This window comes from Ambystoma mexicanum, chromosome 2q (assembly GCF_040938575.1).
Source record: "Ambystoma mexicanum isolate Mex_15411 chromosome 2q, UKY_AmexF1_1, whole genome shotgun sequence".
NCBI lineage: Eukaryota > Metazoa > Chordata > Amphibia > Caudata > Ambystomatidae > Ambystoma > Ambystoma mexicanum.
In genome coordinates, this window is record NC_090924.1 from 1,346,041,620 (window position 1) to 1,346,067,847 (window position 26,228).

General features: G+C 46.5%; 1 protein-coding gene across 5 annotated transcripts in view; it reads right to left on the reverse strand.

Annotated features, from left to right (window-relative positions):
* Window positions 1-26,228, reverse strand: part of OSBPL10 (oxysterol binding protein like 10) — a 2,898,140-nt gene that overhangs the window by 1,048,092 nt on the left and 1,823,820 nt on the right. The gene's annotated exons all lie outside the window — the stretch shown is intronic.

Genomic DNA, 26,228 nt, shown 5'->3' on the forward strand with positions numbered 1-26,228 from the left:
AATCCAATCCCAGATCTTCACTTTTTCCTTGACTTGGTCTGGGATGAATTTGAGCTCCCATTGATGTTGTGCATGTCCTTTATTCACATCATTGGGAGCCTGGAGAGATGAGGTCTGCAACCGTTGGCTTGCCAGATGTTTTGGACTGCAACTCCCATCATCCTTAGCCAGCAAAGCCAATGGTGCGGGAAAATGGGAGTCTTGGTCCAAGTCATCTGTAGAGATGCAGGTTTGAGAAGCCTAGCCCGTGGTCGAGCCGTCCCCTCGGCAGCAAGAATTAGGCAGAGTAATTTAGAACCCTGAATGCATTGCTAGAGCCTGGCGCCCAAACTATTGGTGTACACTTTTAATGTTCACCTGATTACTAGGATTGCTACTGTTGATGCAGAATTCTATTCTATAAAATAGCCCTCATAGGGCCGGTTCTCCAGAATGCACTCTCTGTAACCATGTGGGTGCAAGGCCAGTGACCCGATCACCTCACAGTGAGGGCTCAAGTTTGTAGGGTTTCCAGGGGTTTTCAAGTTCGTTCCTCAAAGTCAAAATCCATTCCATGTTTTCAGTATATCAAAACGACATGCCTTTAAACACAGGGGAACTAAATGGGAGTTATGTATATAGGGAAGGATTACCTTGGCAACCTGGTGTGGTTGGGGCTCCAGAGGACCCGACTAGGAGAACCACTGCCCTACAATCTGAGAGGTCACACAGGACTAGGTATTTCACAGCCGATGTATATGTTGCCCCTATGCTTCCAAAATGTCCCCCCAGGTCTGCTGCTTCTCAAACATGTTTTATTTCTTATAGACCTTAAGGTCATAGTCATACTGAACGACCCCCACAGGAAAGACAAAACACAAGCTGTTTTTAGAAAACTTCTGAAAACTAGGTTATTTGAGTAATGTTTTGGAATTTTTGAAGTTTCCCTCTTCCTTCTGTAGTGATCAGTGCTTGGACGGCCTCTGGCTTTGGCGCCATATAAATGATTTAACATAACATAACATAACAAGCTGCATCTGACACAGCAAGGGGAGTAGCTTAGTCCATAAGATAGAGGCTGGGTTCCTGAGTTTTAGCCCAACAAGCAACGCTGTGTCCTGAACTAAAAAAGGGGATTGTGGCGAGTTGGGAACAGGCACTTATTATGTGGTGTTCCATGAAACAATAGAATAGAGCTTTCATTGCAATGCCCTACATGTGCAGGACGTATCTCAGTCACAATCGCATCCTTTCATTCACCCCTTACCCAAAAGTCAGCACTTCACCCACAAAGTCCCCATGGCGGAGATAATCCTACATCCACTCATAAATACTGTAGGATCATTTATGTCACTTAATCTTTGAGTCCAGCACCCATGGCTCATAGACTAGTCACTTCAATCTGCAGAAAACATTTCATAAATGGTCAGCACTATTAGATACATAATAATGTATTTCTTATGTAGCGCAACGCACCCATAGGTCTCAGAGCACTGAAACAACAGAAGACATTATTATCCCACAGAGCGGTACTCAACTCATCAACCTCAGAAGAATTAAAGGCTGATTTGACCCTGCTGGGACTCTAGCCTGCCACATCAGACTGTGCACAGAGATCAGGGGCGAGCACTTAGCTCATTGTGCTATCTGACCGGCTACACTACTGCGGTCTGGTAATGTATGCATGAGTTAGTGTAGTGAACATCTAAAATAATGACTTCTAGGTGATACCAATGTTGTCATTTAGGGAAACGTAGGCATGTCGGTGTAAAGTAACATGTCCAGGATCACAAAGCTTGGTCAAGTGGAGAAGCAGGGATTTTAGCCCAGGTGTCCTGGTTGTATGGTTTGCAATTCAAGGAGCCAACCGCATCTCCTCCCGTCTTTAGTTTTTACATCAACATACAATGCTTTCTCCATAGTTGCCTTTCAATGGCTATCCTAGTACTTTGTGTTCAACAAAGCTGACTCGCAAAGCACCAAACTGCATGGTACATCCACACGACTAAGAGTGCAAGAAATCTTAAGAGAAACATGCATGTTACAAATGAATGTATGATTCGCTCCGCAAGGGCAATATATATATTAATTGGATTTGAATTGTAAGGCGTAATACGCAACACTTACTCCAGTGCCTAGAGACCTAGCCCAGAGGTCTAATAGTGCCCCTTGGCAGCTATGAGTGGTGCATCCTGGGCTGCGTTTCCATGCATCTACTCCTAGCTTTGCTTTTCATCGATGCAGGTGGGGCTGCAGGTGGTAGAATGCAAGAGAAGGAGGTAGGGCGTGATGCTGTATTCACACCTGGCACTGGGCCAGCTGGAGATTTCTGTGTAGTCTGCTGCGGGTTGAAAGGCTGATCTGCTTTTTGCATTATTTGAAACAGGCATGCATTGTGTTATTTTGCACTAAGTTCTTCTGCTTCTAGTAGTAGTTGCTGTGCATCTTGATTCACACATTAACCAAACAGCTGCTGAGAGCTGCAGTAGGGACTTGGCTTAAAAGTGTAAATGGAACATTTCAGTTTACAACCCCAACATAAGCCCATTTGAGTAAGATTTGGAACTTTGCCCATGAAAGGGCTATTGGCGGTGAGCCATGGCTTGCTGCCTGCTGGGAAGCACTGTGTACCTACATTTCACTGAATGAGAAATCTTCACATTTTGTTTTCTTCGAATTTGGTTGGGTAAGTGGTTACATTTTAAAACATAGATGTGGGGTGGGGTAAGGATATAGGATAAGGTAGGGGAAGCAGGGTTGGGACGGGGATCTCCCCCGCATAATTAAAAGAAGAAATTGAAGAAAATACAATTGGAAGTGGATTCAGTGAAATCAGATACATCCGGGAAGCACTTGGTGAGCATGTGGGGCTTGCGCCCTCGATCCCCATTAAGCTCTTTTAAAGAATGATAGCTGAGGCCGCACAGAGTCGTGAAGAAGAGTGCACTGCACAGCAAGAAACCTGTCCTTAGCTGGGCAGTAAGTCTCAAATCAAAGTTCAATAGAAACCATACAAACACACATTAACTTTTTCATTAACCAATAGAGGTAAAGGGCCAATCAATCTTACCCCTCCAAATGACCGAAATCCATGCTCTCAAATATTAAAACCTATCTTTTCCTAACTCAAACCATATCCCAAAAATGACAAATATACCAGTTTTTGCAATACCAGGACTTCCTTTTCTCTGCAGTGGCGTGTTCTGCCGTGTGCGTCTTTAATCCTCCGCCCCCCCCCCCTCCATTTCTGGCTTTTGCTTTGTTTTTGCTGCTGCTGGCCTCATTTTTGCCTTCGGCGTGGCCTAGGAGGAGAGTGCTCTGCTGTTCCTACTCTCCAGCCATTCTCCACTGCTCTCACTTTGAAGTAGAGGCTTGGGTCCTCCCCCACCCCATCGACGACCCCCAGTCCTGCCCTTCATCATCTCTTGCCTTTCCACACACACCCCCCCCCACACATACCCCCTACCTCAGCTCCTCCCGCTCACACAGTTCTTTCCCGCAATGCATGCATGGCACGGTTAAGGCCAAAGCTGTGGTTGCTTTGCGGGAAAGACATGCTACAATACTAGGGTGACCAGATGTCCCGGTTTTGCTCGACAGTCCTGGAATTGGCCCTCTGTCACCCCGTTCTCCCATCCCGAGGGTTTTTTAAATTTAAAAACCCGGTCACGGTCTTAGGCAAAAGGCGGGCGACGATAATTATAATGCGAATTATTTTCACAACACTTTCAGAATTTTGAAGTTGGAGGATTAGCTCGAACCCCCAACCTTTCAGACTGCCACAGAGACTGGCTTGGAAATGATTGTACAGCAAGCCATGTAATATCATTTAGAGCAAAAGCTTGTTTTCATTTAACATGCCAAGATTCTCAGACAAAACTGCACAATTTAGATCATATAGAATGTATAGAAAGAAGTGCTGGAAATAGTGTTGGGTGGTGGTTGTGGGGGCGTGTTGGACGAGGGTAGGTACTGGGTGGGCTGTGATGGGGTAGTCCTTTTATTTTGTTGGCCGTCCTGGTTTTTCGTTTTGGAAATCTGGTCACCCTATACAATATAAACATAGCAAATGAAGTACTTGAGTTTTCTACTCATAAAGCAGTGCCTGGGATTCCTGGTAATTAGCCCTAGTCATGTATGTTGACAACCAATTCTACTTTTGTCAAAACAACTTAACACACTAAGTTCATGGAAAGGGCAGCACAAGCTGGTGGAAGCAGCCACTGGCAGAAACCAATATGCATCTCCAGCCATAGATAGCTTCTCCTGTATACACATCCATGTCATGTCCAGCCACTGGTAAGCTCTCCTCCTGATAAAGGCTCATATGGCATGTTCCTGACATTAAAATACTGCCATTGTTTCCATTTCATGTCTGTACCCATGAAACAATGCATCAAATTCCTTAGTCATTTGCTCTCTGAGCCTAGTCCAAACTTTTAAGAAAGGATTCAAGAGGGAGAAAAGCCCTCGAAGCCCCCTTTATCAGAAAAAATAAGCATCCTGGGCAGTGAGTAACTTCTTGTGCATACATAAAAACTCCCTGTTGTCAAGCTTCTCTGCCTGACTCACAGAGCTATATCCAAGGCCAAGGACCTGATCATCTCAAGAAACTCATCACGACCTACCAGCCAGCAAGGCCCGTACAGATCCTCAGGCTCTGGACTATCAAATGTAGCCAGATTCTCAAAACCACACCTGGGAGGCTGTTGCTCTGCTGTTCAAGCTCCCAACCTCTGGAACTCATTACACCACAAAGGCAATTAGGGTTGCTTCCTCCGACCTCAAGCCACTTCTCTTCTCGTGAGTCTGTATTTGTCTGCCTTCCTTCTCACTGGCAGCCTCCTCTTGGCTCTCCTTCTATGAAGACATCATCATCGCTCCAAAAATGTAATGAGATGAATTAAAAAATATCATTCAACTATCATTTTTATAACTTCTTTGTATACAAATTGGTTTAAAATTCGTGTTTCAGCTCTTATCTTCATAACATCCACTGAGTACAATTGTTTTAATCGGGAGATTATTGTTCAGCTCTCATTTAGAAAATGTCTCCTGTATGTAGAAAGGTTTCCTCGAAAATGGTTGCTCGGCTCTCATCTCGATTAGTTCGCAGGTAAACAATTTGCTTTAGGCACAATGTGTTTTTAAACAAAAATTATTTGGAGTTTTGTAAGGTGCAAACTATCGCGGGAGGTTCCTCTTTAAAAAGCTCTAGAGAGCATTGCATTGCGTAGGTAAAATACATATGTTTGACATATAAATGACCCTGTATTTTAGTCCTTTTCAGTTCGTATCCAACAGGGTATGCAGACTTTCCATCGAAAAATGTTCCATCGAGGGTTTATCCATCACATTTTTTCCAACGAATACATTTGCATCGGATGCATATTTTTGTGGGGTAAAGGGTTAATTTTGTTTGGGATGTGTTTTTAAGGGTTAATAACGGGGGGTTGGGCGGGGGAACCTCCCCAAAAAAATGCATTCAATGCACTTTTTTTGTTGGAACAAATTCGATGGTGCTTAACTTCGATGGAAAATATTCGATGGAAAGACATGTAACCATCCAACAGTTGGTCTCAAAGCATAGAGGATTACTAGCAGTACCAAGTTCTGACATGAAAATCAATATGTCGAATCAGGGATCAAGTCCTAAAAATTAAAGTGGGGGACTCATCAACAAACGCAATGGGATGTTACGTCGCCAGAAATTAGCATGTCAAGGTGAAATATGCACATTTCATTAAATTGGCTTTGCATAACCACCCAAACTGCACAGGACGAACGGCATTTGTTTTTCATAAAATCAACACACAGACAAAACCAAGAGAGGATATTGTCTTCTAATAGTGTTTTTGAAAACTTTAAAATGTGTGCATGTTTTAAACTCCAAGAAACATGAACAGTGTTTTTCCTGGAACTTGCAGTACCGAAACGGAACATTTAACCTTTAGTTGTTTGTTACTTTTCATCTGGTTATAAAGTGCAGTGGTGAAGGGTCCTGCCTGCAAACCTGACTGTGGTTCGATTCCCGAGGTTGGCTTCAATTCATGAATTCAAAGAGAACATTCAATGTTTCTCATTGGAGCTGCGGGGGACTCTGTCCACCCTCTCAAAAAAGTGGGTGGACTCAGTCCACCCGTGTGTACCCTCAACTTGAGCCCTGCATCAAACACATGTCCTAAATTGAATATAAGAAGTCACCAAGCAAACCACAATCAAAACGTCAGGCTTATATAGCACATTAGTACCTGGCGAGGGCTGTGTGGCGGCCTTCCAGCCAATCAGGTGGCTCGGTACGGGGGCTTTACCACAAGGTAAAGTCCCCGCTCCAAGCCGCCTCAGAGCCTGAGGCCGCCATCTTTCATCGCTGGAAATCCGGTAAGTGCGTCCACTGTACCCTCATCCCCTCCTTCCCCCAGTCCCAATTTCCAATTACACAAGACAAAGGGCAGCCATTGCAAAATGGCCAAGCCTGTCACTACGTTACGCATAATCTGATGAGGATCCACATGTATTACACCTTCCAAAGTGATACGCCAATTGCGGCATTTGTTGTGCCTGACGTCTTTGCCACTCTTGGTCTTGCTTCAGTGTCCCACAACTCTGGCCCAATCCAAACACTTGCTCTTCAAGCCTGTCTCCGACTCACTGGTTGGCCCTTGCCAACTGAAGACCATACGATGAATCACACCTCCAACCAGCAGCCAATCAAAAATAAAGAGTAAGGATACGAGGTAAGCGAAGCGTCAACGTTCTGAGCCCTAGTGCTGGTCAGACCTTGAGTTAAGTTGTTGGGAGACTTCAAACACGGGCCCCATTCTATTTTCTGGAAGACTAAATACTTACCTGCCCAAAATGTTCAGGTTAAAAGGTCTGAATGACAATAACGTGTGAGGTGTAAAACAGAAGTCTAAGAACAAAACACAAGTTAGTGGAATGAATTGGATTTTTAAGGAGTCCCAATCTGGACTGTATGGAAAGAGCAACTTAGCCATCAATGGAAAAAAAAACGGAAAAGTGTAAGGATACTTATGAGGGCTATAGCTGGAAATTATAATTTAACTGCACATATTTTCCGGCTTCAAATTTTAGATGTGTTTATATGCTTCTCATCTCCCTTGATCGTTGCACGAATAAAGGGCAAAAACCATAAGCGGAAGTTGCAATAGCATTGTGATGCCACCTGCCCGTGCTCACTGAAATAGAAGGAACCATTGCATAAGACCATTAAAGACAGAAAAAAGACTAGCGGGCCAGTAGTCACTGACCTGGAGCCATCAAAAGAGGACTAATGTGTTAGCATTCACAAGGACTTACTACAATAGCTAGGGCTCAAAGATTCACTATTGCAATTCACTTTCTTTTGGAGCTTCCAAGACCCGTTCATCATGACTCTGGGCACTGAAGGGAATAGTGTTGCAAGTGCTATACTTAATGTCCCTGTCCAGAAACAGGCCGAACCTATCATAAAAGAAAATGGCATTACCTGTCAGCACCAGTGCAAACCATGTTCAAAGTATCTACTGTGCTCTGCAATGGCCTTTATGGAAAATGTCCTCTATATCTCAAGCCACTACTTAACTACAATGCCCCTCCGCGGTCCCTTCGCCCGTCCCCTATGCTTACAGGTCTTGTGATTCTCGGTCCAAAGATTTAACAAGGTTAAGAAGATTGTTTAAGACCTGTCTCCTCAAACTTCACTTCGGAAAATGAATACTCGTATGCTTTTAGTGAACTCACATTAATTCAGGTCCATAAACCTTATTCTCTGCTCTTTCGTATATTTGGGTCCAAAGCACTATACAAATAGACCTACTTACCATAACATAACATTACATTACTAGTTTGTCCATAGTGTAATTGTGTGCCCCGATGCCCGCGGGCTGCCGGCGTGTTAGAAACAAATAAATAAAATAAATAAATAAAAAATAAATAAGGCCTAACAACAGTGATAAAAAAAGTACATGAAACAACTGTCAGCGATTGACACTAGTCTGTCTACCACACTTTTATTACGCCACAGAGTTGAAAGATTATCACACCATTAAACACATGTTCTGAGCTATAAATTATAATCGAACAAGAAGAAAGACTAGAGCTGCCAGGACTTACTCCTAGCATTCTGAGTTCCGGTAGAATGTCAGGTTTGTGAGCTTCCTTGGCAAGCTCAGACAGGAGCAGGGTCCGACCCCATGAGGGATTCCATCCGAATACATTGAGAAATCCAAAGTCGAAGAGGCTGCAGGGCGTGGTTTCATTGGTACTCACGAGGAAAGTGGGAGTCCTTTTCAAGATTGTACCACATATCCATGGTCCTTCTTAGAAGCTTGTGATGTCCCGCTGAAAGATGGTGACCCTACACTTCCGGTTTAAAATGAGAAGAACTTCCAGCTTCTAAACACTCAACACGCTTGTCAAAGTGTTGCAAAGTTCCAAATTCTGTGGTTTTGCTTTGCTTTACGTTTTGAACCTCATGCCTCCCACACAACGTCTCAGACTCTTCAGTGGTTAGTTATCTTCTTCCCCTCCTGTTCTTCTGACTCTGCACTCTCTAGGATCCTTGTATGTGCCCTCCAACAACAAGGGTCTTTGCTTTCTCTAGGATCCTTGTATGTTCCCTCCAACAACAAGGGTCTTTGCTTCTGCCCAGTGAAGACTGCTTCTCTTCTTGCTTCTGCTCTTGGCATCACCCCCTGCAGCCACGAGAGACCATCATGGCATATTTAATTCCCCATCTGGGTTTCTCTTCCAAGTTCTGGCACTGGGTCTTCGGTTCATTCTAAAGGATACAAAGGAGAGGCCGTAGCTCTCTCCTATGAAAATTGCTCAAAGCATCCAGATAGGGCCTGCTGTTGACAAGAGCCACAGGAACCAGAAGCCATGCACCACAGAAACAGAAGAAGGACTAGCACATCACCAACTTCCACTGGCCTAACCCTCCTTCGAGATAGAAGCATGTCTCAATAATTGAGCAAAGCACATTGCCAAGGATGGCACTCTGTCAAGAGTGGCACAGGGCCCCCAGGTAGGGTTTGGGTGGCTGTGTTGATGTAAGGTGACAGATAAGTACACACACAGCAGGAAACTCATCAAGAAAGAAAAGTAGGCAACTGTAGTTGTGAACAGAAAGGGGCAGGAAATACAAAGATACAAACAAACTCGATTCCCTCTTGGGGTGTATGCAGATATGGAAAAAGAGTGTTCCACGGACCTTTGGAAACTCCAGCCTTCTGCACGGATTACTATTACAGAGGCCCACTCTGTCTGCTCATGGCTGGGAACAACCGCTGTGGGTGTCTGTTAAACAGAAAACGCGACAAGGGAAGGGGCAGAGGTTGCCTGCCGGAAACCAACAGTCAAGCTCTGTACAAAGGATCAACATAAGACACAAGAGAGACAAGAACAGAAATAACCAGGGACAAGGAAGTCTAAGACAAATCTAGGAGAAGGGAATGAAGGAAGAAACAGTACAATAGAAATGGGTAAACTAATGGGGAGGACAGAGGAGTCAAGGAAGAGAAGGACAGGGATCAAGAACAAGGGGTTGCAAACAAGGAAGAGAGCAAGGGAGCAGCAGCCAGGAAAGAGGGGGGCTGCAAACAAGGAAGCAGGGCTGCAGTACCAAATGGTACAAGGTACAGAAAAACTGTAGTGGATTGCAGAGGACTGTAGTAGGCTGCTAGGCAGAGAATCCAGAGGAGCAGGGCAGCAAGGAGCGAACCCAAAGGAACAGGGCGTATAGGCAGGGAGACCCAAGGGTCAGGGCTGAAAGCAGAAGAGAGTAGCAGGCTGCAAGGCAGGGAGCCCAGTGGAGCAGAGCAGCAAGGAGCGAGCTCAGAGGAGCAGAGCAGCGAGGCAGGGAGCCCAAAAGGCTAGGGCTGTAGGAAGCAGGGTGTAGCAGGCTGCAAGGCAGGAAGCCCAGCGAAGCAGGGCTGTGAGGCAGGGAGCCCAAAAGGCTAGGGCTGTATGCAGCAGTGTGTAGCAGGCTGCAAGGCAGGAAGCCCAGAAAGAGCACTGGAACAAAAGCAGGAAAATGCAGCAGCAGGTACAGCATACAAATTCGAGACAAAAGGCAAAAAGGGGCTGGGAGGACTATTGATGTAAGAGACTGAGCTCCTGCAGGCAGCTGCTTAAATACCGCCCTGCCCTGTACTGAGGCAGGCTAATTGGCAGCACCTGGAGCAGCATACCTGAATACATTCTGCCTCCTCCCTCTCTGGTCCTGAGATGGTGGACGCAGCACTGATCCCTAGGGCTTCTGGGGATTGTGGTTCCAATGCTGACGAATGGGAATGGCCAGGAATTGATAGCTGTAGCAAGGTGCATTGTTGTACATGTAGTTAGTTGAGTTATACAAGAAGGCACCAAACTCACGCAAATGGGAATTAAGTACCAAAGATTGAATAGGGGTTGTTCCAAAAGTATTCTGAAGATAAATGAATAACAAATAGTCCATGATGGTTGCCAATGTGTGCACCCATGGCGCAGGCATGACACACATGCACAGCAGAAACAAGCTTGTGCCACCGAGTCGCTAAGATTGGCAACCAAACCTAAAATGCGTCTGTCTCATTCATTACCATCACTTTTCCACAATATCCATGGCTACCTGCAGCTCTGACACACGAAAAATGACAAATACAGCAGAAATACAGGAGTACTGAGGCAGCAACCAAGTGCTCCATATCCCTTGAGAAATGGCTATGTTTCAAAGCGGCTATGTTTGAAAACTTTGTGAACAACATTGCTTCATTGGAAAGCGACAAGTAAACTGTTGTGATGTATAAATGTCCTGTCCTGCTGGCCATCCATGTATGCTGAGAGAATGTTTGTGCTTGGAGTGATTGGGTTTGGTGGTGTTGGATCATCTGAGAATTGATCGCGGCAAACTGTTCGAAAAAAAACAGCCCTCATGCGATCAGTTAACAGATGATCAAACTCGCTCACACCAACCCACTCCCATCCCCCTTCACTATTTGCTCGCCACCTGGTCCATTTCAGCCCTGCGGGATCAAATCCATACCTCTATCGCAGGTCGGATCCGACGCTGCAGGGTCCCTTTTACTTCTTTTTTTCCGGTCCCCCGCCTCCAATATTGAGGAAGCAGATGTCACCCCCGCAAGCCCCCAGGGCTAATACATTCCGAACAAAGGGAGCGGGGGACGCCCCTACAACCCCTGCTTCAAATGTTTGGTATGTATCAGCCTAATTGTTTGTTTTTATTCCATCGATGTTACTGGCCAAATTCGGTGAAATAACATTGGATCAAATGAAAATGAACAATTATGCTAATACCAGTGATTGGGGTCAGGATTGCCGACTGTTTGCCCCTGAGAGTTCTGAGAGTGTCATTTGGGGCCTCAGCTGGTGTCCTAGAGGTTGGCCAGTGGGTGTTCTGCCTCCTGCTATATAACTGGAACTACAGAACTGCACATATGTAAATAAAGGTTACTGTGGTTCTTCGTATTCAAGTGGCTCACAGCTGGTCTGTGCTCGGACTACACCTGCCCACACATCCTCAAGGAATTCATGGTAGCCTGAGCTTCACAAGACACACGTCCTGTTCATTGGCATATGCGAAACACGTGTTAATATATAGACTTGTGGCACAGCCATCACGCGTAAAAACCTTAGAATATACAGAAAAAGTGCAATCGACCCACCACAAGCTGTACGGCTTTATAAATACCGCTTTCACATCTTTTGGGAGATGGGAAGAAGTCAAACTGCAAAACATGCCCATTCTTTCATTAGATTTTCCAACACGCGACTGCGCCGCCGCAACAGCCTTGACTCAATCAAGACGGTTGCGGTATATTTATGTATTTATGGGTTGATTGGTGAGTTGACGGCACTGTCGCTTCGTGGCGCCCCAGGTGGAAGCGAGGGGGTAGAGGGAGTTCAGAGTTTCACCACCTTGGGACGTTCAGATCTGTTAATGGGGGAGCGGGGAGGACGGGAAGTGCTATGGTGTGGAACGGCAGTCAAGTGCTGCATAAGTACAGAAGATACAAGAATAAGTGCTGGCAGGAAACACACCTAAAAACAGCAAGTGCAGGGGTACAAACAGGCAGAAAACCACGTCAACAATGGGCTGGAGGGTCTTTAGTGACTGTGTCCACAGTCAAAGTGTCTACATACAAACGTTTCGACACAAAAGCATCGAAAACAAAAGTTTCGAATGCATTTTTTTATTTTTATTTTTTAATGGGGGTTCGCCCTCTAACCCCCGTTTTCTTTTTAAAACAAAATTGTTTTTCTATACGAAAAAAAAATAAAACCTGTAACATGAAAAAAAATGCATTCAACATTTTTTTTTCGACGCTTTTGTGTCGAAACTTCTGCATGTAGAAACTATTTTGTCGTAACTATGACTGGAAACCGGGCGGGAGTCCAGAAGACCATATGAGAATATTCAAGGCGTGAATGTAGCGATGCACTGATCCCGGTGGGTGTGGCGAGGTCTGAGAAGACAGCCCACTGTGGCCAGGTCACGTGGGACGCCTTGCAGTCAGACGGTCCCAAGTTCAGGCTACCGGCTGTGCCACGGACAGGCTGTGTGATCCAGGGCAGGTTCCTCGGCAGAAGTCCGGCTTCTTTCACAGCAAGGCATTTACAGTGTGGGGTGCACGTTTTCTGACGGCCGAGCTTTCTAGTTCAGTCCATATTCAAACAAAACGTAATGTTTACAAATGAAAATGAAGATACTCAGGTGTGATGAGCCATTAAAGAGAGTGCTGAGACTGGTCAAGAGTGTGACCGTGCCCCAAGAGCAGTGGCGTGGACAGACTCGTGACTGGGGTGGCCCAAGTGGCGAACTGACTTGTGCATGGGGTGGCATGAAGTACGAGCGCACACACATACATAATGACCATAGTTTAGGATAATGGGGTGGCATCAGGGTGGCCAATCGGATTCCAGGGTTAGCACGTGGCCACTCCTTGGACACGCCACTGCCCAAGAGTGAGGCTCTTGCCCGTTGAGCGAGGCTTGAGGAGTTGGTGAGCATAGTAATGGCCAGGGGCGTTGCTAGGGGGGGCTAAGGGGGCTATAGCCCCGGGTCTTTTGGTTGTAGCCCCGGATAGAATCTCAGGAGCTACAGCCAAAAGACTAGCTAGCCCCCAGTCTCAACAGTTCCAACATCAGCGTAGCCCCGGGTCTTTTCCAGACCTAGCAACTCCCCTGGTAATGGCTGGACCTCAGAAATGGTTGAGAAATAGATGCCACATGATGGGAAGGGGGAGGCAGATCACAAGTTCAATGCCCGCCTCAGATAGGGGCAACATACACATTGCCGACTGACCCCCCCTCCTTCAAAATTCATACATTGAGTGCCAATAAACGGGGCAATAATAGTTGTTATTGCAGTGCTTAGAGGCAGAAGGAATAGCGCATGAAGTGCTGCATAAGAACATACTTGACTATTACTATCTGTTCATTCAATGTTAGCTAGAATAGTACATGCTCACAGGTGCTGAGGATTGAATCTCAATGCGCAGATAATCTCGAACAGGTGGGGGTCTAGTAGGCCACTACCGAAAGGAAGCCTTTGAGGGCCCATCTTGGCACAGGATCCCATGCCACGCGTGAATACTCCTGTTAGTTGGGTTCTTCCTGCAGGTGGCAGACCTCTCTAAGTCGAATGACTGGAGTGGTACCTGAGCTCCCCCCCCTGATCAAGAAACAATATCATTCTGTGGCCACAGAAGCATGCCCCACCCCTCCCAAACCCTTCACATGGGAAGGGCACTCACTTCAAATGCCCCAGAGGTTACGTGGAAGTACCATCCAGGATGCAGCGCTAAGAAGGGGACAGTTTATACCTTGATTAAATGTGCTTACGCATATACCTACATCGAATGGAGATATAAACGGTGCCTCTCTTAGTTTTGCATCCTGGATGGCACGTAACCTAGAGACCCACGGCTAATGTTATAGGGCGTATATGGGAAATGGCATTCAACAGCAGAGCCAGCCTTAGGGGGGGGGTGAGCCGGGCGACCGCCCGGGGCGCCACGCCCCCCAGGGTGCCATTAGCACACACCACGCCAGCTCGGAGGAGTCTTTCAAGGGCTCCACCGAGCTGGCGTGGTGGCAGAAGGCGTGGCAGGCGTCGCATTGTCATTGAATGCACCCGCAGCCGCGGGCTCTTTCAATGACAATGGGGTGCTGACGCACCCTATTTAACTTCCTCGCTGGAGCGAGGAGGTTAAAAACAAAACAAAACAAAAAAAAGAGTGGCCCTTACTGGCCCTGCCCCCTTCCGCCCCACCCCATATTAACCAGGGGGTCACGGGGGGCGAGGGGAGGAGCCAATTTGCCCAGCGCGCTTCTGCCCTTAAGGCCAGCCTGTTCAACAGAGGGTGTCAGAATACTGTCATTTTGTGTGACTTTGTGCTGTTCTATCAAATGCAGATGCAGCACTGAGAGCTTTCAGCTACTGTGCTTCACATCAGGAAAGAAGGGCTTCCAAAGGGCGGGCACACGGATCCGGTGCCCTGAGTATTGCTCCTTTCTGGGACATCTGGTCTGTGATGCCACACCCTAGCAGATGCAAACTAGGATTGTCCAACTCCAGGCCTCGAGGGCTGGGATCAAGACAGGTTTTCAGGATATCCCTCATTATTATTCAGGAGGAAAAATGTGCATGCATTTAGAACCATTGTACGCAAATGTGTCTCATGAATATTATTGAGGGGTATCATGAAAACACAACATGGATCCAGCCCTCGAGGCCTGGAGTTGGACAACCCTTCCTTCGTGAGAACCACTTCTGCAGACTCAATGTCTTAGGGGAAAAATGGGGAAAGAGGGCGAGGCATGTAGGGAAGTCACGCTCCAATGTCCTTGCACTCCTTTGACTGTAGACCACTCCCCAGTCGTGATGCGTACGGCAGCAGGACTGGAGAGACAGTCTTTGATAGGGTGACCAGACATCCCGGTTTTCCTGGGACAGTCTGGGGAAATGACCCTCCGTCCCGGGGCCCTGAGAGGTTTTTTATATTATAAACTCCGCCCGGGGTTTCCAAGGGTGGATGGCTATGGCCTGCTTTTTGCCGATACCAGATTTTGAAATCCCGAAATCGGGTCCTGGTGCAACTCTTCCTGCACGAATGGGGGCGTGAAATGCTTTTCACAACCCCATTTCCTCCACCTTCCCCTCCCCGGCGCTCTCCTCCAATGAGAGGAGTGTGCCTGTGAGCACACCCCCTGCCCACACTCCGCAACAGGCCAGCAACATAGAAATAGGACTAGCGTTTTATTTGTATTTACTTTAGTCCCATTTCTATGGCCTGTCACGGTTTTCTTTTTTTAAAATCTAATCACCGTAGCATTTGATGAAAGCCAAAATGGTGAGCTAAAGCGCAACAAGCAAGCCTTCTGAACAAGACCATGCGGGAAACAATCCTTTGATACCCCAGTTGGTCAGACTCTGCCCTTCATCATCCTCAGAGTCGATACATTGAGTACCAAGAGTCAGTTGCAATGGTGACAGATTGTTACAGTGCTTAGAAAGTGGACGAATTCAATATAATGCACTATATAAATCGCTACATTATTAATATTCGTATTACTTTGAGCCCAAATAATGAGACTGTGCCATCTCCCAACTACAGCTCCGAGCATGGCCAACGCACTGTACTACATTAATGTCCATTTTAACATGTGTTTATAGCTATTTCTAATAGATGTCACGCTGAGAGGACTCTGAAAGCCTCTTATCGAAAAAAGAAGCATTGATTTCTTTGGCAACGCCGCGCGCCTGCAATGCTTTCTTCATGCCTTAAATTGCAAACATCCATCTGAGCCTGGCAGCTCCGGCTCCAGGTGCAGGCCCTGGAACGGTGACTGCTTTATAGTGATTCAGTGCTCACATCCATAACGCCACACCAATGTCTACGGAGCTAATGGCAATTCGGGAACAGACACATTCCGAAATCATGTTTAGGGTTGTGCGGTTTTGTTGGGATATACGCCCATTTCAATGTATTAAATTATTTACTGTTTTGTTACGGGCACAATGCGGTGCCTGCGCAGGGCCGGCTTTAGGGCAGGGTGGGCAGGGTGACTGCCGACGCGCTATTAGCCCCCCAGGGCATCATTAGCCCTCCACCACGCTAGCTCGGGGAGTCTTTCAAGCGCTCCCCCGAGATGGCGTAATGGCCGAAGGCGCATCATGCGCCCTATTGTTATTAAATGCACCTGTCGCGGTGGGGCGTATTTAATAACAATAGGGCGCTGATGGAAAAACATCAGCACCCTATTGAGATGACTACCTCCCGCTCTGATGCGGGAGCGAGGTGGTTTTCATTAGAAAAAGTTATCCAGTCAAGGCTCTGCCACCAAAGCTTAGCCTCTCGGAACATGGCAATGAGAATAGCACAGTGAATTGTACTGAAAGACTCCATAAGAACCCGAAACTCCCAGAAAACTTTGACCCTCATCATCCACCATGCACAGACCTTTGTCCAACGGAAACAGATAGGCTGTCCCAGTATTTCGCCTTACAGCAGAGCATGTCTAACCACTGGCTGGGCCAGAGGATCCATAATGCAACTCTTCAACACATTACCCAATAATGGCAACTTCATCATTGGGCGGTAGTAGATGGCAGTAAGAAAGGATCACGTAGGGTCTATTTAGGCAGGGCCGTTACTTGATCGATCTTATAGGCATCGGGAAAATGGTTGTACATTGCTACATCAACGCCCTTTTATTCAATGGGTTTCCCCCCCTGGAACACTCTCCTATTTTTTAAATCTATTCCCGACCACCCCCACCCCTTATATGCACTTTCCGACACTTCATATATTTTTCGATATTTTCATTAAAAACATTTCTAAAAAAAAATGACTGTTGACGTAAGAACGTAATAGGCAGGAAAATGCCCCTGGTACTTGATCCAGGGAGGGGCTTAAAGAAGCTAGCCAATAAGGACCCAGAGCAGAGAAATGTTGCTGCTTCATCCACTGGGAGGCTAGCAAATAGGATGCATACTTCTCACCAGGAGGGTTCCTCAACCACTAGAAAGGCAAAATCAAAAACATACTCAATAAACAGGGAAAGGGGACAAATGATGTGGTAAGGGAGAAGCAAGATGGACGTTACATGGGTACAGCACCCCATTAAAATAAAACAGCATGCGCGGTGGAATAGCCCACCTAAGATCTCTGCCTTCACCCTTGCCGCTATCGGGTCAGAAATGTTTAACTTTGCACTTTTTATATTTACTGTGTTCTGTTGGGACATGTATTTTGCCCTCCCCTTGCAATGACCTGGCCTGGAAGATAGCAACCGGAATAATCATTCCCCAATCCCTATTCATATTCCCTCTCCCCTTTTCCCCTCCCCCTTTGGGTGCCGCAAAGAGTAGGCGCCTTGCAGATGAAATAAATAAAGGAGAGATCAGAGATGATGTGACGTTGTATGCTTAACCAGAGCACCCAGTCAAGTGACTTGTTTTATAGCAAGTTCCAGCCTAACAGTTTGGAAATAAGTAATGCAGCCAATCCAGCGTAAGGGTTTGGCCACTGCGTCGCGCTCCGCACTCGGAGCTCCTTATTTCTAGATGCCTGGCGTCAAACAGCAAACATGGCCCTTTCAAAGGCCACAAAACATCCCGCTTTTGCAACTACAGAGTGAAACACGCCCGTATACCTAGATTCCGAATAGAATTTTACCTAAGGAGAAGTGACTGAATTCATTTTACCGAAAATGGTAGGTAAAGTGGTATATGTATAGTGCATAATAGGTGGGGTATGGGGTAAGGGTATAAGTTAGGGTAGGGAGGGTTTGTGGAGGAGTCTCCCCCGGCCTTATATAAAAAAAGAAAAGTAGAAAAGGTAAAAAGTTCATTTAGTTTATTGCTGAAATAAATTCGGTCAAATCTCCATTAGGTCAAATATTTTTGAATAAATCGCATACCTCCAAACACGCCTGGCCTGACCATGATACAAATCACAAACACTGTGTACAGAAGGAGCTCCATATGTCAGCTTCTTGATAAGGGGGGTCAGAAGGTAGGATAGTGCCCCATCTTTCTCAGGCAGGCAGGGAGGCCCAGGTGTGTACGCGCGTGTGTATTTATCCAATCAAATAGATTTAGAGCCAGAAGCGCAATTATACCTCATAAAATATTCATGCGCCCCTCCAGCAAAGCAGCCCTGTGGCTTGATACCAACCACGCAGAGGCATTGCTAGGGGTAGTGCTGAGGGGGCTATAGCCCCGGGTCTTTTGGTTGTAGTCCCGGATAGAAGCTCAGGGGCTACAACCAAAAGGCTATAGCTAGCCCTGAATCCCGCCAGTCCCGACATTAGCTTAGCCCCTGATCTTTTCCAGACCTAGCAACACCTCTGCCAACCAGCATGATATAGGGTTTCCCAGGTACCTCAAGGTCTCTGCTTATAGTCTCTGCATTCTGGGATTTACCGCTTTGCCTCTGCAATTATAAATCAAGGATTACCAAACCTAGAAGAAGGAAAAGGGCCTTAAACAACTTGAGGTCTCGGCTCCTAAGTAGAATCTGATTTAAACTCTGTATAGTATTGGGGTTGATGCAAACCTACTTCCGGGGGTCGGGGCAATAGTTGCACATATCGGAGGGGGGTGGTGGATGGACGCCAGGTGGTGTCCCGATTCTTTCCATAGTTGAGGGCTGTCCTCAACATGAGCACTCAGCGCTAGCCATTGGTGAGTGAGAAATGGTGAGCTGTGTGCATGTGCAGAACTGAGGTGGCAAGTGACTTGTTGTGCCTGGCTAGTTTCTTGGAACTTGACATTGTTACTCAGTCACGGGAGGACAGCACAGGGGCAACGCGCTCACCTTGGAAGTAAAGGGACACTGAGCAACACAGGTTCGATTCCCCGGGTCCCACTTAGAAACCTCTGGGTATTAAGCACGTTATAGATAACACATCATATCATTCTCCTGCTGGAGGAGGGATCTCAGGGCTCGGTGCTCCTCGTCCTTGACTGAAAAGACTGTGTTTCAGTCCTGCTACGCGCTAGCTCTCTCTCAAACTCTCTAACTGAATGGGAGTGCCAGAGCTGGCCCACTCTGCTTTTGCTCTATTTGTTGTTATTGTAGTTTTCTAAAAGCACAAACATTTGTCCAAAGGCATCTTGGCGCTATAGAAAGAAACAACAAAGGTGAAACACCAAAGATAGCAGTAAGGTGAGGCTTGCATTAGTTATATCTGTATTACATATAAGGAACGGGTGAATACGAATGTTTTTTCAGCTACCTAAATGGATCTACGTGAATTAAAAAAATATATATTCGTTTCGAAACGACAGTTTTTTGGTTGAATTACAAAAGTGTTTTGGGGCTTTTTTGGGGCCAGTCCGTCAACACCCAATAAAACGTGATAAATCAGACATGCATACAATGCCATCAATGACAGGTAGACAATGGGCGCCAGCCTGACAAACACCAGCACCCAATGGCAACATAACAAGAAAGCAGACACACCCATTACTACAGTCACCCACTTGCAGGCAGTGAGCTCCAACACCTAATGACACCGTGATAGTAAAGCAGAAACACACACTACCATCAATCACATGCAGGCAATGGACTCCAGCCTGCTGAACACCAACACCCAATAACACGTGATAACAGACCAGACACATGTACTTTACCATCACCTACATGCAGGCAATGGACTCCAGCCTGCTGAACACCAACACCCAATAACACGTGATAACAGACCAGACACATGTACTCTACTATCACCTACATGCAGGCAATGGACTCCGGCCTGCTGAACACCAACACCCAATAACACGTGATAACAGACCAGACACATGTACTCTACCATCACCTACATGCAGGCAATGGACTCCGGCCTGCTGAACACCAACACCCAATAACACGTGATAACAGACCAGACACATGTACTCTACTATCACCTACATGAAGGCAATGGACTCCGGCCTGCTGAACACCAACACCCAATAACACGTGATAACAGACCAGACACATGTACTCTACCATCACCTACATGCAGGCAATGGACTCCGGCCTGCTGAACACCAACACCCAATAACACGTGATAACAGACCAGACACATGTACTCTACCATCACCTACATGCAGGCAATGGACTCCGGCCTGCTGAACACCAACACCCAATAACACGTGATAACAGACCAGACACATGTACTCTACTATCACCTACATGCAGGCAATGGACTCCGGCCTGCTGAACACCAACACCCAATAACACGTGATAACAGACCAGACACATGTACTCTACCATCACCTACATGCAGGCAATGGATTCCAGCCTGCTGAACACCAACACCCAATAACACGTGATAACAGACCAGACACATGTACTCTACCATCACCTACATGCAGGCAATGGACTCCAGCCTGCTGAACACCAACACCCAATAACACGTGATAACAGACCAGACACATGTACTCTACCATCACCTACATGCAGGCAATGGACTCCAGCCTGCTGAACACCAACACCCAATAACACGTGATAACAGACCAGACACATGTACTCTACCATCACCTACATGCAGGCAATGGACTCCAGCCTGCTGAACACCAACACCCAATAACACGTGATAACAGACCAGACACATGTACTCTACCATCAATCACATGCAGGCAATGGACTCCAGCCTGCTGAACACCAACACCCAATAACACGTGATAACAGACCAGACACATGTACTCTACCATCACCTACATGCAGGCAATGGACTCCAGCCTGCTGAACACCAACACCCAATAACACGTGATAACAGACCAGACACATGTACTCTACCATCACCTACATGCAGGCAATGGACTCCAGCCTGCTGAACACCAACACCCAATAACACGTGATAACAGACCAGACACATGTACTCTACCATCAATCACATGCAGGCAATGGACTCCAGCCTGCTGAACACCAACACCCAATAACACGTGATAACAGACCAGACACATGTACTCTACTATCACCTACATGCAAGCATTGGGCTCTGGCCTGCTGACCACCAACGCCAAAGTGCCAGGGTGGCGGCTAATGGGGCACCAGCGGGAGGCTTGGGAGCTCACTGGGCACCAGTGGGCAGCCAGGAGGGGTGGCTGCCTCTCTTACCCCCTCCACACCCCAGCTCTGCCACTGGTTGGCTGCTTTGGAGTGGAGGAAGGGCAGGATTGAGTTTGGGGGTTTGTCCCTTGTGGGGAGTGAGGGCGGGTATGTGTGGGGGACTGGAGGAAGCCGCAGGAAGCATAGTTCCGCTACTTTTGTTGTACGCTTTGACCTTGACCGCTGTCCCCGTTTGCTTCATTGACTCCGATCATCAGTTAAACGCCCTTTGGCTGCAGGCTTTTGAGAAGTTGAGCTACTGTAGACCATCCTCCATAATCCAGAGGCTCACGCGCTGGCTGATACACGCCTTCCCTTAAGAGCTCTGATAATACATCGTGTGTGCAGCCGCTTGAGATCTGAGCTTGCTGGCCAACTGGCTCACGATTCTGGTCCTCCACTGTTGCTTTTCAGCATTGAAAGCACCCCAAAAGAATGATCTCCGGGCACTTAAATTACAGGTGCGTGCGACCTACAGGCGGTACATGAAGCCATCCCATCAGCTACCAGAGAAGAGTGGCCAGGACGGGACCACGCGCGGCCTCCCACACCTGCTCTTCACCCCCATTACAAGCCCACAGGGCACTCGGGGAGGAGGGGGGTGAGAGGAAGTCAGAATAAGACGGGGTGGGGGGGATGTGCTTGCTTGGCATTTCTCAGTCCTGCTCGGCTCTGGGATCCCGAGCTATATTTAACAGACGTAAAGAATGGAAATGTGATGACTCATCAGCAGGCGCACGTGGGCGGGCGGACGCGAGCACGAGCGCGTCTCTAAGCGCAGCGCCGGCAGCGTGGGACCCTGCGTTACGCAGGACTGGGGCCCGCAAGGCTCAATCCATTAGCCCGCGCTATTCCCCGGGTAGCGCGCGTTAATAAATAATGCCCCGTATGATTGGGGGGCCTTAGAGACCTACCGGAGAGGGCGGCGGTGAAGAGAAGCACCGTTTCTTCAGACTGAGCTTATAACCCAGGCGTTCGGTTATAAAGAGGTTGAAGCTGTGGAGATATAAGCATTTTGCTTTATCAGGCGACCATTTCTCCTCATCCTGGATCCTTTCACTTAGGGCTTTAAACACCAACTACTGGTTGTGCTACGTGTGCAATGCACCAAGACTGAGTCAACTTGACGCCCAACTCGGGTCCATCCCCAGACCAGCAAAGGGACATAGGAGGGTGGGATGAGAGAAGCCTGAGGCCTCTGGCAGGCGGGAGGTAGAGCTCCCCTCTGCTCCCAGCTTCTCCTGCACTCCCGCTCGTTGGCCTTGTCTTAGCTACATCACGTTGGCCCGTATCCCGCTCGTCCACGGGTCCCTCAGTCTTGACTCCCAGAGGGATGCAGGCCCCAGCTGCAACCTCCTCTTTAGCCTCCGGGCAAGGCTGTGCTTATTTTGTTAGTCTCCAGGCATGCATTAAAGCACGGGAGCCCACACTGGCTTTACAGAGGGGAGGAAAGGGATGTATGCTGCTGGGGTAGGTCTAGCCAAGTCTTCAGTGAAGGCCTCTTTGGACATCTTTAAACACAAGACAAATCTGATAAACTACTAAAATGAGAGACGGAAAGTCAAAGACTTTTCATAAATTGTGGATTGTTTAAAATATGCTTTCCAGTCGTCATCCTCAGTATTCCTACACCAGGCTGATGCTATGTTTATTTTCCTTCCATATGAGGCCTGCGGGTCCCTGGCCCGGCTCACTCTGGACTGATTGGGACTTTTACCAATCCAATTGTTTCTTTGTTTACCATTTCATTCTTAGTTTTTAAAAAATATATGCCAGGAGAATTTTAAGCATGAAAATATTTGGAATGTTAAATATCTGCTCTCTGATACACTTGTGTATGAGCACGATATAAATAAAATATCATATCATAATGTTATGATTTCTTCTCACCAGAATTGGCTGAGACAGCTGGTTTTGCTGTTCCGATATATATCTTGTGTTGGGAAGTCTTCCTTCGGCACCTCTGCCTAAGGTACACACTCTCGCTGTCACATCATTCCCCTAAATACACCACTCTCTACGTCAGTGTCCCCAGGTGACCTCTTGCCAAACATCTCCAGAGTCTAAAACCATGATACCCCATTGTAGGAATGCTTTCCTCTGGCTTTCTAGAGCCTGTCACATCTTTCCACCAACCACCGCAGGCCACCTTTCGCTTCCATGCGTTTACTATTAAGGCAGGAAAGACAGCATATAGTGTGTCTACATCTCTGCACCTGCCTCCCTCCATTGCAGTCCCCAGCTTACCTCCAGTACCCTTCTACCAACGCCCAGAACCTCCTGTGCCAGGCTGACCACCCTCCAACCCCCAAACCCTGTAGAGACCTACCACTAAAAAGAAAGCCTTCTAGTTCTGGTAATTCTGTACACGAAAGAGACCAAAGCAAATATACATGAAGGCTGTTCAGGGGGCTTGAGAGTCTGCCCCAGTGTTGCAATATGGGGGGACCTTCAGATGCATTCCTGCTCTGCCTACCCCCTGCCGTTTCCCTCTCTAAGGGCATAAATAACCGCCTACCTAATCCTGGTGTTCTAAGGTCACATCCCCCATCTTTAGGCCTTCACCTAGAGCTGGGCGATATATCGAGTTTTGGAGATATATGGATATTTTTTCAAAATCAATATAGGATAAGACAATATTGTTAACATTGAGCTATATACATATACTACTACCAGTTTTTATTTACATTTTGAAATGTACACAGCTGTGTGTATTCTCAAACAGGAAGAGTACCCTGTATTTGCACTTTATTTTGATCAATCTCTTATAAATGAAGGTGTTTGTGACATCTCGCATGTATTTGGCAGCTTACAACTGAGCACTTAACCCACGTAAACAATATAGCACCAACAATATTGAGATATGACATTTGGTCCATATCGGTCAGCCCGACCTTCACGGGTAAGGTTTACTACAAGGGAGGTTTGCCAAATGTTCTGTTCTCTTAATCCCGCTACCAGCCTAATCATTAGTTTCCTTGGTTTCCCCCTCCTCCAGTCAAACCGCCATCCTCATGTCAAATTAGGGTTCAGTACTGGCTTTTTAGAATCTCTGCAAAGCCTTTTTGAAACCCTAATCTGCTTGCGTTTCTCCATTAAATAATTGCCTCCAAAGGTTGCATGGGTCTGCCGGCACAAGCCTATCCACTGTTGGACTCCAAAACTCTAAAGCATGTAGCCTTGCAAACAATTGGGCTCAGGCTTTAGCTAGGAGCATAATTTGTGAAGGCGTTGAGGCCTCTGGGGTTTATCCATCCTCCTGCAAATGGGACTCAATACAGCCTTACCTTCCCATCCTATTTCTCCTTCTCCACTCTTCCCAAGATCAGACCTACAATTCTGTGCTCTTTCAGTGCTAGTGCCAATTCGGTGACCGATCAACTGTACTTTTCTATCTCAGAGGATAGCTCAGGTGCAACATGCTCGCCTTGGAAGCAAGACGACACAGAGCACCACAGATTCGATCCCCGGGTCCACGCTTAGCCATATCTGGGAATTAAGCGCATTATTAATAACCTATCATATCATATCATACCAACACACCACTTTTAGCAGAAGACAATTCCTCTCAAAACATCTTTCAAAAATTGGGCCCAGTGATACAATTTAAAGCATATTACCTCAAATATATGGGTAAAATATGATATGGCAGGGAATGGTCATTGTTAGAGAACAGGTTCACAATCAAAATGACATTTTAGTGTTTAGAAAGATCATCCAGTACCAAAAGGGAGACCACTCAGATCCAGCATTGACGTGCTCTTTGAGACCATACGATATGCTAGAAAGAGACACTGCAGATTGTCTTTCCCTAACATCATACTGTCACACTGGAACGTCCTCCCAAAGGAAGCTACAAAATCCAGGACCACTTAGCTTTCATGAACACCATGAATACCTGGCTTTTAAGCACACGTTACCAGTCGTGGTGTTGCCCCAGCAATCTGCCACCAGTTCACTGGGCAAATGCTCTAAACTGTTTGATGGCCCCTTCACTAACCTCCTGCACTAACATATTCAAACTCAAAAGCAGAAGATGCATACCAGCCAAGCCCCCAATGCATGGCATGGCAGCGATCCTGAGCAATAGACATCGAACAGCACAGCACTACACATCTACGACGACTCCCGGCCAATACATTTTAGCACCACGAGCCCATCAGATATCCCCCTATTGACACTAAGGCCTATGTGCCACAAACCTAGGAAGGGAGCTACATGCAGAGCTGTGAGTTATTCCGGTTGGCAGAAATCAACACAACAGCAAAGCTATCTTGCATCTTCCCTCTCCACCTTCTAACGTAACCTCTCCCTCTGTTTCAGAGCCATCAGAGTGCTTGGAAGCCAGGCAGATAGCAGGGGTGTGTAATATAAACCCCATTAACATAACATTCATCAGGATAATCAAATGGATAGCTAATCCAGTCTTAGTGAGGAAAGAACTGTGTCTTAATAACTATATATCTTCAAATAGTGAGTTAAAAGATTAATCAGAGACCTCATGAACTTATTTCACACTCCACAATTTCCCCCAAACACCAGATGTATTTGTTCAACCCAGACATATAACCATGCATACTGCCATGAGAATTGTGTTTTTGTTGTGTTATAATTTGTAAAAATGCAAACCTTTAACAATCATGTTATAGACTTAAAAAAAGAAATTCAAAATATAACCAAGAAAGGAATGCACATGTTCAGTACAATCATCATCACCATCTTTACAATACACACATGAAATCGTAATTCATACTATCATTTCATAACCTTAATTCAAGTAAAGTAACAGCCTCCAACAATTAATTAGCTAATTTCTAGGATTTCTTATAATTTGCTTAAAAAGCTACACAGCACTAAAATCAACAATATGTGACATCCATCCATAAGTCTGTACCACATCTGACAGGCATCATAATAAATATGCGCACATTTAACAACAAAAAACACTTCTTAGATTCTATGTTTAATTACCTTTGGTTAATACATGTTTGATCGACTCTTGTTGTTTCTTGCTCTTGCACAGTCTACAAAATCGAAGATCCTTTGCTAAATAGAAGCGGGACAAAACTCCTTGAGTGGGAACTAGATATAATCTAAACCTTAAGTAGATAATTCACAGTTTACTGGAAGGAAAACTAGAAAGGTATT